This window comes from Pinus tabuliformis, chromosome 6 (assembly GCF_031772625.1).
Source record: "Pinus tabuliformis cultivar Carrire ecotype Pingquan chromosome 6, CPIR1, whole genome shotgun sequence".
Lineage (NCBI taxonomy): Eukaryota > Viridiplantae > Streptophyta > Pinopsida > Pinales > Pinaceae > Pinus > Pinus tabuliformis.
In genome coordinates, this window is record NC_142292.1 from 475,427,677 (window position 1) to 475,442,165 (window position 14,489).

The window sequence follows — 14,489 nt, forward strand, 5'->3', positions numbered from 1 at the left end:
AATCCTTAAAGCAAGGGGTGTTTGAATTAGAGGTTCTAAACAGGCATATCAAGCAAGAAAATGAAGCACTTAAAGAGCAGAGCAAAGTAGATAAAATTATTCATGATAATACTATGCTTCATTTGGGACTATGGCAAAAGAAGAACAAGAAACTAAAGAAAAAGTGCAGAAAGTTGAGCAGAGAATTGATCAATCTCAAATTCAGATGTCTGATAAGGAAACCAAGGATGGTGGTAGCACCGAGAAAGAAGAAAAGAGGACTAGATATCCTAGCAGAGGCTTCAGAACATATGGATTAAAGGGGAGTGACTAAAATTTTGGTTGCATGAGGACATGCAACACCTTCACAAACTTGCATCCCAAACTTGCATCCCTTCACATGTTGAGTCCCAAACTTGCATCTTCCCTATATACCTTTTCAGTCTTCTTTTCCATTTACTTGACCCACCAAGCTGTCAAATCATTGCATATTAGTTTAAAAAGAGCTTATAAAATGGTTTCCTAACTATGTTTGTGACTGTTGTTTGATTTAGATTTTTGTTCAATCAGCTGCAGAAACTTGTCACTTTCCGCAGCCAGCTCAAGTTTCCGCAGCCATTTCGTTGAAGACTATGTTACAGGTGTCCAATGGAGAATCCGGCCACATGGGAAAGCTGCAAATGACATGTACATGGAGCGTGTCCCCTTGGTTCAGCCGAATCACTCACAAACAGCTATGGTCAAAGACGGTCAAAGGAGTGGTCAAAGCAAGAGTTTTGCGGTGGCACGGCTCTGTTTTGCCCACGTGAAGTTTTGCGTGGCAAGATCCTCAATCTCCGGAGGTGTGCTAACACCTGTGGATCAATCCGTGAACCAAATCGAACAGCCACCACTCCATAGATTTATTTGTCATGATTACCATACTGCTAGATCTCAGGACATGGAGATTTACGTGTCTGTTTGGCAGCGTAGAATTTAGGAATCAGTTATAGCACCTTCAGTTATAGATAACACGTTATAATATGCTTGATAGTTAGCTTTTACATGTAATCTTGACTGTGTTTACGAGCCCACTGTGTCGTGCTCTATTTCTATGTTTTGACTGCACTTTAATATATGAGAAGACAACATTCTTAAGTTCAATTTGTGACTGAGTATTGATTGGCCGAGGTTGCAGAGGGCCCTTGTACACCAAGGCTCTGTATTTACTGTATAGTTTCTTACTTGCTTTCATTATGTTACTGCTTTTATAATCATTTGCTTGTATATATTACGCTGTCCTGATATTTATACTAACTGTTGTTCATCTTTTCTTTTATGCTTTCTCATGATTGCTAGTTGATCAGTATTTTTCTTTCAGGTTCTTGTAGGCATCCTGGGCAAATTACATAGTTTTAATGACTAATGATATGAGATCATCTTGTCCTTTCTGCTAATTCATTTACTGAGTTTTAATTCCAACATTGTCATTTCTTTCAGTTTTGCTTTGCTTATTTACTTTTCTGCAACTTAGATATCATATTACTCATTTGTTTATGATTTCCTTCCTATAGCCAAGCGACTCAAATAGTGAGGAATCAGAATATTACTTGATGTAGTATAATTTAGTTTACTTTCCTGCAAGTTAGTGATTAAATTACTTATGTCATTTTCAGGAATTGAAATATGAATGAGTAGTTAAATCTTAGTTTCATTTTATGCAATTTCATTTCCTGCAATTTAGATATCATATTACTCAACTTGTTTATGATTACTTCCTATAGCCAGAGCGAGTCGAAAGGTGAAGGGTCAGAATATGGGTTGAAGTAGTGTGATTTAGTTTGCTTTGCTTTCAGTCTTTGAATTGCTTTGAGTTCAATTTTTATTTTCTTTTTATACAACAGTAAGGATATTGGGCTTCATTTTCACTAGTTCACTGTTTTGGTACATCTTTATTTTCTTTTGAGAATTGATTTCATCACAGCCAGTTTGAAACCTTCTTTTTGAGAACTTTAAAGTTTGGAAAATCATTGTAGAAATCACCATTACCATCCATACTTGACCTTCAATTCTGCCATCTCACATTAGGGAATCCACAGAAGATAAATCCAAAAACAAACCAAAAACTCAAAAACGACAAAGAACTAAGAAATCGGTTATCTTGCATATACAGTGCACTTCACTTCAGCAGTTTACGACTCTCGGATTGACATTTTACATAACAATTTAGGACACACTAAATTGACCAAACACTAGACCCCTAGTTTCTCTCAAGACAATCCATGCCTGCGACTGAGACCCTCCATTCTCTCCCACAGCAAGGCATGCATGCGACTGTGGCATTTTTCAGGTAGTTTTGAGCTAGTGGCCCCAAATTTTGTGCCACTTTTTTAGGGCTAGGTCTCAGGCCTCTGTTGATAACTTCTTGAAACTTCCAGAAATGATAATAACAATGAATTAAATCTAATAATGCAAACATTGGTACAAGGACTTGATCTGACCCCTACTAGCCATGACATAGATTTCGTCAAACATATCACAAACATGAAAACTATAGGTCATAACCACAGATATGAGCATAAGAGTCTCATACTTATCTAGGAATTGTTAAGAAGAAATGATTCCTTATCACAATAGATATATTATGGTAGAAAAAAAATTAAAAAATTTTTAAATGTTTTTTAAAATTTATTATAAATTAATGTGGTTATATGAATTAAATTGTTGGTAAATGTCCCCCAATGAGGATGAATCTAGAGTGATTAGGGGGTCATGCCTGCCACCTAGAAAATGTGAGGAGAGTTCATGTGGGGGGTAGCATGGTCGCCCCATTGTGTGGATAGGCATGTGATCTTTACTCCCCCTTAGCGTTATGTATTATGATATAATAGAGATGACAAAGGTTCGAGCAAGTTGATCTGGGCATTCAAAGCAGCGAGGGGGTGTTTCCCAACCCCAAGAGAGATTTTGGGACGACAATTTGTAGTGGAGTAGGTGGCATGGTCTTTGGTTTTGGTTCAGAGAAGAAGTCGAGATTATAATATTGTGAGGTGCTTTGAATGCACTAGTTTGTGGGATGCTCAATAGATTGACTTGTGTAATTCACTAGAGGTGAGAGAAAATGAAGTAGATGGTGGTGGACACAGAGTGAGGCATAACTTGGTCAAGCTTGTGCTTTTGGATGCAATCGAGCAAACCTAGAGTGAAACACCTCACCTAGCATGGAATTGAAGGGCATCTCTCCACTACTACTGGGTAATTCATAAACCTCAAGGAAATTGTCTATTTTTTATATGGTATATCTTCATAAAGTTGTTTAATTTCTTAGAGATTCAGTGTGAATTTTATGCTAGGTTAAGGAGGCCTAGCTATGAGGTAGTGTATTTGTTATTTGTAACAATCAATGCTCTTAGTGGTGGTGTCTTGAGCAATCGACAACTAAATTGGGTTGGGGATCCTATGTGTCATAAAATTTCTTCCATATTTCTGGGTCTTTCATTCTTTGGTGGTCTGAGTCTATGTGGTTTACATGTTAACGACACCATTGAGCCATGGCTGGCTTCCAGTCATGTTTGGTAGCTTACACTGTATAGGGGTAGTTTTATATTGTTCAGGTGTTACTTCTATTACATCTTGAAATGGATTTCTTTTGGCTGGTATAAAACCAGTATTTTTAAGATAACAGAGTCTAGAATTTATGCTACTTTTGTCTCAATTTTGGGTCCTGAGATTTCTATATTAAAAGTTCATTTCTTTTGGTGGAATATGGAGGGCCAAATAATGCAAAGCAGGGGTGGGAAGGGGGGTAGTCCCCAAGGCCACAATAGAGTAGTACAATAAAGACAATTCTTCTTGAATTTTGAGATCCTAGAAGACATAACCAATTGGAATTCTGATCTGGGGCAAACCCGAGGATGAAGGAAGCACTATTATGGTGCACTGACCTTATATTGGAAGATGAAGACTCTACTAGGCAGAATATTGATGGATAAACAAGTTGAGAGATATAACATACTTTTTGGCTTGGAGGATGTCAAAAGATACAAATGTAATCAAAATTATCATCTAGACAAGATTGAGGGGAGGATTACTACATAGAACTTTATTTTTAGTGCAAACCAAAGTCACATGCTCCTTCGAGATCAAATGGAAGAGACACTGCCTTGATCACTTCTTTAGATACTTGAGTCCCCATGCTTATATTCAGTTTTTGTTTTTACAATATACTCATAAATAGCTTTGTTATGCTTGTGATGTTGAAACTTCTTGAATTTGGACTAGTTACTCTATAGGTAGGTGGTCAAAAATATCAAGTTTCCCATTTGGGCAGATTGAGACCACCTACCAAGGACATATTAGCTGATGATGTTTGATTAATGTACATGTTTCAGTTGACTTTTTAAGGGAATACAATTTAAACTTACAAAAAAAATAGGTAGGTAAATGTAAATAAGCATCAATTTATAATATGCATCAAAACATTTATTTCATGATACATTTCATATTGTCAAAATTAAAAAAATAATAATAAAATTTAACTAAATTGTAACTTTATTTTTAATTATTATTAGTAATAGTTATAAAAGGATTTAATATAAAAGTTAAAAATATACACTTCAAAAAACATGTAATAGTAAAAATATAGTAAAGTAATAATAAGCAATAAGAGTTGAATGACATTTGTGGACATTATATTTTTTTAACTAAATTGAAAAGCTAAATGGCCATAACTAATTTTGAGATAAATGTTAGCCCTTTATCATGACTATTAGTAAAACTAGTGCAACCATATAAATTAAATGATTAGTGAACGTCCATAGTATTAATCCATGTTAAACATCAAGACACACCGCTGAGTCATAACACATTTCAACTAAAAAAATTATAAAATTTAACTATATTATAACTCTCTCTCTCTCTCTCTCTCTCTCTCTCTATATATATATATATATAACAAGACATGCCAAGTAACAAGACTCTTAATTATAGATAAACTCATTTATATAATGAAGATTTTAAAGACTTTGTTACAATATCACGGCTTATCAATACCACATACCCAAAACACTGTAATTCATTTCATAATTAAATATTTTATTTTAATTTAATTTTATAATATTTTTTAATTAAATTAAAAAGAAAAAAAAATGCCATAACTACATTTTACATAAATTTGAACCTTATTACTAAAACTAGCATAACTATATAAATTAAATGCTAGATAAACATTGATGGACATCATTCCATGATACGTATCAAAACACTTATTTCATGATACCTCTCAAGTTAAGCTTTGATTTGTAAATATTACCAAGAATATTCCAAAATATTCCGTGGAAATTAAATCCTACCATCCACGTAATAAGTATTGATAATTAAATTAAAATTCTAAAAGAGCTATTCGAAAATAGAGACATAAAGGGAATATTCTATGGAGGTTAAATCCCTACAATCCACCTAATTATTGATAATCACATTAAAACTATAGAAACTTTATTAAAATAGACACGTCAACCTACTAAGAAGATAGGTTAGTGTAACTTTTTTAAGTTTTGAATTTTTTTCCAGACATATTTTTTAGGGAATTTTTCCTAAAATCTTGCAAATATTTCTTAAAATCGCAAATTTAAACCATGTAATACTCAAGTATCCAATAATTTTAATAATATTGAATTCATATATACATTGAAAAATATATTTTAAATAACAAAAGATCATAATCTCATAAAAAAATTATATTACTAAATTATATATATATCTATATATATATAATTATTATTAAAATAAAATATCAAATTATTATTAAAAAATATTATTTTTTTACATAGGAGGGAGAAAATATAGCGCATAAATATGGGAATCGAAAGATAATTTATTCGAATGGAAATGACCGGAAAAGAAACGAATTCGAATCTATTGGGAGTTCAGAATTTCCAACTCGTTTTGCGTGTTCGTTTTGCGTGTCGATTTCTTTTTACTACTGCAGAGGTGGTGGTCCAATTAAGATTGGGAAATCTTTTCTAGAAGTTCTAGATGAATAGGATTTTAATTTGTTTTTACTACTCCAGAGATGGTCCAAATAATATTCTGAAAAGTTTTTCATAAATTTTCAATTTAGCTTATTTTAGATTAATGGATTTCACATTGACAAATCCATTTGGCTATTGAATTTTTGTTATTTTTCAAGTTAATTTTTTTTCATTTGAAAATATAAATATAGTGATAGAAATTTTTGGGAAAAAATTGGGTAATAAATTTATAATCGGTCTGGTTACTCTATCCATTATCCAGAATAAAAGAGTTCCACATATATGTGCGCAAATAATGAGTTTTCTGAATTTTCAGAGAACGAGTTCATCAAACCAGCATATGAGCTTTTTCTTATAATGCAGATATACATCAGAGAAAAAGAACGAAAGAAAAAAAAAGAGATGAAAATGACCCATGGTTGGAAAGAACATCCTGCAGTGCACTAAGAAATAAATAATGGATTTTACATGAAAAGCTATAATGCAGCAAGAAATAAATAATGGATTTTACATGAAAAGCTATAATGCAGCAAAAGCTTTCTCGTTGCCACTAAAAAGTGCAGAGATATGGTTCCAAATCTGACAGTGAAATACAATGGATCGATCAGTAAGTGGTATGGAAGGGTTTGTACGACTTCAAGTCTTGGATGATGCCTTCGATGGATCCGACGGCAGCTGCCAACGAAACAATGAAACAGACTACGCTCAAAGTTTGCAGAAGAATCCACTTGCTCGAGTAACGCGGGATCTTCCTGTGGACTATATACATTTCCACGGGGAAATACACTGTCAGAGGCCAAAATCCTACTGCCCCCAGAATCCCTACCACATCGTTGAAAAAGGGCAGAAGCATCATGCAATCAAGGTAAGGTTCCTTGAGGATTCCACAGTTCTAACAGGGTGTGAGATCAGTTTTCCACTTGGTTGGAGAAGATCATCCTAGAGGAACAACGCAAGGAAATAGGAGCTTGGAGGGCAGAGGAGAAGGCTTGTGAGAAGCTTTGATTGCCTATGAGCATCCAGGAGGATTGTAGTGAGAGATGGATAGCTGTGAGAGCTAAGGCTTTGTATAATATCTATGTATTTCCACCTTGTATGATAATACAGATAGTGGGGTTTTTAGCTGAGGCTTTCCACAAAGTATTTTCATGTGTATTTTGCATTGATTCTTCTTCTTCTGGTTATATGTGTTCAACTCGATCTTGATCTATATTTAAGCTTCCACAAATTGATAGTAGAAGTAGGTTATAGTATTTTTCTTTGGTTATATTGCATTATCGAGTTAATCTATAGTCAGATTTTCTACATGGTCTTAGAGCAAGATTTGTAGAGAATTTGCAGAATTTCTACATGGTATCAGAGCCAAGTTTATCGAAGTTAATAGATTGTTGGAGGATGCGAGAGAGAATGTGGGAGCACCATTTTCTTAGCATAGTCACCTGAGAAGTACACTAGATACATGGCCCTTGTCGGGGAATGTGTTGAGATTGAGCCATCTTCCTTTGAGGAAGCAGTGCAACAGCCGATTTGGGTTGATGCTATGGTGGAGGAGTATGACTCCATAGTTCGTAACAGTGTTTGGGACGTGGTTCTGAGATTAGAGAACAAGTCGGTTGTGAGTTCTCGTTGGCTTTACAAGGTAAAGCAAGCTGCTAGTGGTTGTGTGGAGAAGCATAAGGCAAGATTTGTTGCCCATGGCTTTTCACAGGTCAAGGGGATTGACTATGATGAAACTTTTTCTCCTGTCGCAAGGTACTCATCTATTAGATCTATGTTGGCACTATCAGCACATATGGGTTGGAAGATCCATCAGATGGATGTGAAGACTGCATTCCTCAATGGCGAGATTGAGGAAGTGGTGTACATAGAGCAGCCGGAAGGTTTTGAGACCTTTGATCGTGAGTCGCATGTGTGCCGACTCAAGAGAGCGTTGTACGGGCTGAAGCAAGCACCTCGTGCTTGGTACACCAGTATATACAACTACTTCACCGGGTTGGGCTTCACAAAGAGTGAAGTGGATGCGAACTTGCACAACATCGGGGTGGAAGGTAAGATGTTTATCATCATTCTTTATGTTGATGATCTCATATTGAATGGTGATGATTAGTTGATCATGTCTTGTAAGGAGGACATTTCAAGAGAATTTGAGATGAAAGACATGGGTCTCATGCATTACTTCCTTGGCATGGAAGTGTGGCAGAAGGATGGGGAGTTGTTTATGTCTTAAGGCAAGTATGCCAACGAGATACTCAGGAGATTCCACATGGAGAAGTGCAAGACCATGCAGACTCCTCTAGCAGGTAACTGGAGGAAGGAGGATTATCCTTTAGGAGAAGTAGTAGAGGCTACTGTGTACAGGCAGCTTGTGGGTTCACTGATGTACTTAGTGAACAAACGACCAAATTTGTGCTATGCAGTGAACCAATTGAGTCAACCGATGGTTCGGCATACCAAGATGTTTTGGAAGGCAGCAAAGCATGTATTGAGATACCTCAGAGGCACATCTCAGTATGGATTATGGTACAGACAAACAAAGGGAGTGAAGCTACAGGGCTTCACTTATGCATATTGAGCAGGGAGTCCATTAGATCGGAAGAGCACATCAGGAGGGATTTTCAACCTTGGGTTAGCGGTAGTTTCTTGGTACAGCAGGAAACAGAGGTCGGTTGCACTCAGCTCAGCAGAGGCTGAATACATGGCTGCAAGTCAGGCAGCATGTGAGGCCATCTGGATGCGGAAAATCCTTGTTGGTTTGTTTGATTAGAGGATGGATCCAACTCTGAACTATTGTGATAATCAGAGTTGTATCAAACTCTTTGAGAATCCAGTATTTCATGATAGGTCCAAGCACATCGACATTTGTTATCACCATCTCAGAGACTGTGTAGTGAGGAGGATCATGCTGCTGCAGTATATTTTGACAGAGGAGCAAGATGCTGACATTTTGACAAAGGCATTGCCAAAGTGTAAATTCGAGTTCCATAGAGACAGGATCAGGGTGGTAGATAATCCCTTTCTTGTTGAGAGGGAGTGTTGAAATGTGGCAACAAGAATATTCCAATTTTACTTTGTCCTTGAATTAAAATCGAATTTAGTCTCACCAGCTGCTTGGAAATAATTAATTAATTCATTATGGATTAATTAGTTGGAGAAATTCAAGTTAGAAGTCTTTCTGAAGTCATGCAAGAGTTATCCATTAAATTAAGGAGATAGGACTTAAATTAAGGAGATAAGATTGAGTTATATTTGAGTTGTAATTAGTTGACTCAGTTTACTGAGTTAAGTCTAGTTAAATTAGTTCCAAACTGTTTGAGGAACTAATTGTGAGTTATCAGTTAGTTGATTCATGCATGCACTCAACTAGTGTACTCTAGATAACTGAAGATTCCCTCATCAATAACTCATGCATGTCTATTCTGAGAAAGGCACAGTTGAGATTAAAGTCAAGGACAATGTACTATCAGTTGCATGTGTTTTCCTATAAAGGAAACTCATGCATGCAGTCAAGGTAACGCTCCTTGAGGATTGCATAGTTTTGACAAGGTGTGAGATCAATTTTCCACTTGGTTGGAGAAGATCATCCCAGAGGAACATCACAAGGAAATAAGAGCTTAGAGGGTAGAGGTGAAGGCTTGTGAGAAGCTTTGATTGCCTGTGAGCATACAGGAGGATTGTACTAAGAGCTGGATAGTTGTGAGAGCTAAGGCTTTGTATAATCTCTATGTATTTCCACCTTGTATGATAATATAGATAGTGGGGTTTTTAGTTGAGGCTTTCCCCAAAGTATTTTCATGTGTATTGTGCATTGATTCTTCTTCTTCTGGTTATATGTGTTCAGCTCGATCTTGCTCTATCTTTAAGCTTCCGCAAATTGATAGTAGAAGTAGGTTATAGTATTTTGCTTTGGTTATATTTCATTATCGGGTTAATCTACAGTTAGATTTTCTTCATGGTCTTAGAGCGAGATTTGTAGAGAATTTGCAGAATTTCTACATTTGATAAGGTCAAATAGTGATCAACTTTAGGATAAAGATGAAATGACCAAATCAAACTAAGCCAAAAGGTGTCTAGATTCATCTAATCACCTTGTTAAGTTGAATGTAAAAGAAAAGCTCTTCCATGAAGAAAAAATGAGAGAATAAGTGAATAACAAGGAAATGATGTCAAATTGACAAGAGCTCAACCTTGAGATAAGCTGATACTAGTAGTGAGCCTATTTATGGGTGCTTTGTTAGAGGAGGATCCCTAGGTTAAGGGGATTGGAGGTTTCCAAGGGTTGTAAGAGCCTTTTATTTAATAAAAAAGACCATTCTTTGCCCTATGTTATTGTATTTTTGTTTCTTTTATGATTGCATGTTCATGATGATATTATGCTGCTAACTCTAGCATTGTATAGGACTAGATTGTTTGAGATTGAGATCTTTGTTTGTAGGTGCGGGTATGGGAGATTGGGATAGGATCTATAGGGTACTATATTAGCCAAGTATCAAGCTAGGATTAGCCTCTAGGAAAAGGTGATTCTAATCTACTTCTTTATTAATTTATGTATCTTTTCATGCATGGCTCATCAGTTGTAGGATTCAGTCACTTGTATCTATTTGTCATAGGTATTGGGAAATCCTGTGGGATGGAGTCTTTGGAAATAGAGGTGAAATCCACATAAATTAGGGAAACGACCTCATGTGTTTGTTTTTCCATCTTTGACGACTTGTTTGTTTGGTTTCTTTTCCTTTTACTATTTCTGAACGATCATTAGACATTTTGGTAGCATTAAACCTAAGAATATTTTCCTAAAAAATAAGAACCTAAATTAAAACCCTGATGAACACTCCTAGTAAACCTTGACAAAGCATTAATGCTCTTTCCAACACTGTATGGAGATTCTCACTATAGTCATCAACCTTTAGGATCATGGCAATAAGATTTAATCTAGCTTGGCATTACGATGGTGTGCCATATGTTGTTGAAAATGGCACATGAGTTCATAAATGTTAGCTGGAATCCTTGGCCTATGCCTAGCCATGGGCACTATTGGGCTTGCATTTTGTTACATTCTTTAATACCCTATGTAACACCCTACTCCCACATTTACCCAAGCTAGCTGGTCTACTGGGGTAAACATGTGCTGAAGAGTTACTATGATATGATTCAACTCCCCATGTATAGTTAAGGATGTGGAACCGAAAAAAGAAAACCAATATAACCTTTCTCAGGAGCTACATAACCTTCAGGAGATAACCAACACTTCCAGGTGCCCAACCCCTGAGATAACTTGTCATTTGGCTGAGCTAGATCCCAAGTTTCTCCCAAGACAATCCATGCCTGTGACTGAGACCCTCTATTCTCTCCCACAGCAAGGCATGCATGCGACTGTGGCCTTTTTCAGGTAGTTTTGAGCTAGTGGCCCCAGATTTTGTGTCACTTTTTTAGGGCTAGGTCTCATGCCTCTGCTGATAACTTCCTGAAACTTCCAGAAATTATAATAACAATGAATTAAATCTAATAATGCAAACATTGATAAAGGACTTGATCTGACCCCTACTAGCCATGACATAAATTTCGTCAAACATATCACAAACATGAAAACTATAGGGTCATAACCACAGATATGAGCATAAGGGTCTCATGCTTATCTAGGAATTGTTAAGAAGAATTGATTCCTTATCACAATAGATATACTATGGTAGAAAAAAAATTAAAAAAAAATTAAATGTTTTTTAAAATTTATTATAAATTAATGTGGTTATATAAATTAAATTGTTGGTAAATGTCCCCCAATGAGGATGAATCTAGAGAGAATAATGTGATTAGGGGTTCATGCCCGCCACCTAGAAAATGTGAGGAGAGTTCATGTGGGGGGTGGCATGGTTTCCCCATTGCATGGATAAGCATGTTATCTTTACCCCCCCTTAGCGCTATGTATTATGATATAATAGAGATGACAAAGGTTTGAGCAAGTTGATCTGGGCATTCAAAGCGGCGAGGGGGTGTTTCCCAACCCCACGAGAGATTTTGGGACGACAATTTGTAGTGGAGTAGGTGGCATGGTCTTTGGTTTTGGTTCAGAGAAGAAGTCGAGATTATAATATTTGTGAGGTGCTTTGAATGCAGTAGTCTGTGGGATGCTCGACAGATTGACTTGTGTAATTCACTAGAGGTGAGAGAAAATGAAGTAGACGGTGATGGACACAGAGTGAGGCATAACTTGGTCAAGCTTGTGCTTTTGGATGCAATCGAGCCAACCCAGAGGGAAACACCTCACCTAGCATGGAATTGAAGGGCATCTCTCCACTACTACTGGGTAATTCATAAACCTCAATGAAATTGTCTGTTTTTTATATGGTATATCTTCATAAAGTTGTTTATTTTCTTAGAGATTCAGTGTGAATTTTATGCTAGGTTAAGGAGGCCTAGCTGCGAGGTAGTGTATTTGTTATTTGTAACAATCAGTGCTCTTAGTGGTGGTGTCCCGAGCAATCGACAACTAAATTGGGTTGGGGATCCTATGTGTCGTAAAATTTCTTCCATATTTCTAGGTCTTTCATTCTTTGGTGGTCTGAGTCTATGTGGTTTACATGTTAACGACACCATTGAGCCATGGCTGGCTTCCAGTCATGTTTGGTAGCTTACACTGTATAGGGGTAGTTTTATATTGTTCAGGTGTTACTTCTATTACATCTTGAAATGGATTTCTTTTGGCTGGTATAAAACCAGTATTTTTAAGATAATAGAGTCTAGAATTTATGCTACTTTTGTCTCAATTTTGGGTCCTGATATTTTTAAATTAAAAGTTCATTTCTTTTGGTGGAATATGGAGGGCCAAATAATGCAAAGCAGGGGTGGGAAGGTGGGTAGTCCCCAAGGCCACAATAGAGTAGTGCAAGAAAGACAATTCTTCTTGAATTTTGAGATCCTAGAAGACATAACCAATTGGAATTCTGATCTGGGCAAACCCGAGGATGAAGGAAGCACTATTATGGTGCGCTGACCTTATATTGGAAGATGAAGACTCTACTAGGCAGAATATTGATGGATAAACAAGTTGAGAGATATAACATACTTTTTGGCTTGGAGGATGTCAAAAGATACCAACGTAATCAAAATTATCATCTAGACAAGATTGAGGGGAGTATTACTACATAGAACTTCATTTTTAGTGCAAACCAAAGTCACATGCTCCTTCGAGATCAAATGGAAGAGACAATGCCTTGATCACTTCTTTAGATACTTGAGTCCCCATGCTTATATTCAGTTTTTGTTTTTACAATATACTCATAGATAGCCTTGTTATGCTTGTGATGTTGAAACTTCTTGAATTTGGACTAGTTACTTTATAGGTAGGTGGTCAAAAATATCAAGTTTCCCATTTGGGCAGATTGAGACCACCTACCAAGGACATATTAGCTGATGATGTTTGATTAATGTACATGTTTCAGTTGACTTTTTAAGGGAATACAATTTAAACTTACAAAAAAATAGGTAGGTAAATGTAAATAAGCATCAATTTATAATATGCATCAAAACATTTATTTCATGATACATTTCATATTGTCAAAATTAAAAAAATAATAATAAAATTTAACTAAATTGTAACTTTATTTTTAATTATTATTAGTAATAGTTATAAAATGATTTAATATAAAAGTTAAACATATATACACTTCAAAAAACATGTAATAGTAAAAATATAGTAAAGTAATAATAAGCAATAAGAGTTGAATGACATTTGTGGACATTATATTTTTTTAACTAAATTGAAAAGCTAAATGGCCATAACTAATTTTGAGATAAATGTTTGCCCTTTATCATGACTATTAGTAAAACTAGTGCAACCATATAAATTAAATGATTAGTGAACGTCCATAGTATTAATCCATGTTAAACATCAAGACACACGGCTGAGTCATAACACATTTCAACTAAATTTTTTTATAAAATTTAACTATATTATAACTCTCTCTCTCTCTCTCTATATATATATATATATAACAAGACATGCCTAGTAACAAGACTCTTAATTATAGATAAACTCCTTTATATAATGAAGATTTTTAAGACTTTGTTACAATATCACGGCTTATCAATACCACATACCCAAAACACTGTAATTCATTTCATAATTAAATATTTTATTTTAATTTAATTTTATAATATTTTTTAATTAAATTAAAAAGAAAAAAATGCCATAACTACATTTTACATAAATTTGAACCTTATTACTAAAACTAGCATAACTATATAAATTAAATGGTAGATAAACATTGATAGACATCATTCCATGATACGTATCAAAACACTTATTTCATGATACGTCTCAAGTTAAGCTTTGATTTGTAAATACTACTAAGAATATTCCAAAATATTCCGTGGAAATTAAATCCTACCATCCACGTAATAAGTATTGATAATTAAATTAAAATTCTAAAAGAGCTATTCGAAAATAGACACATCAAGGGAATATTCTATGGAGGTTAAATCCCTACAATCCACCTAATTATGGAT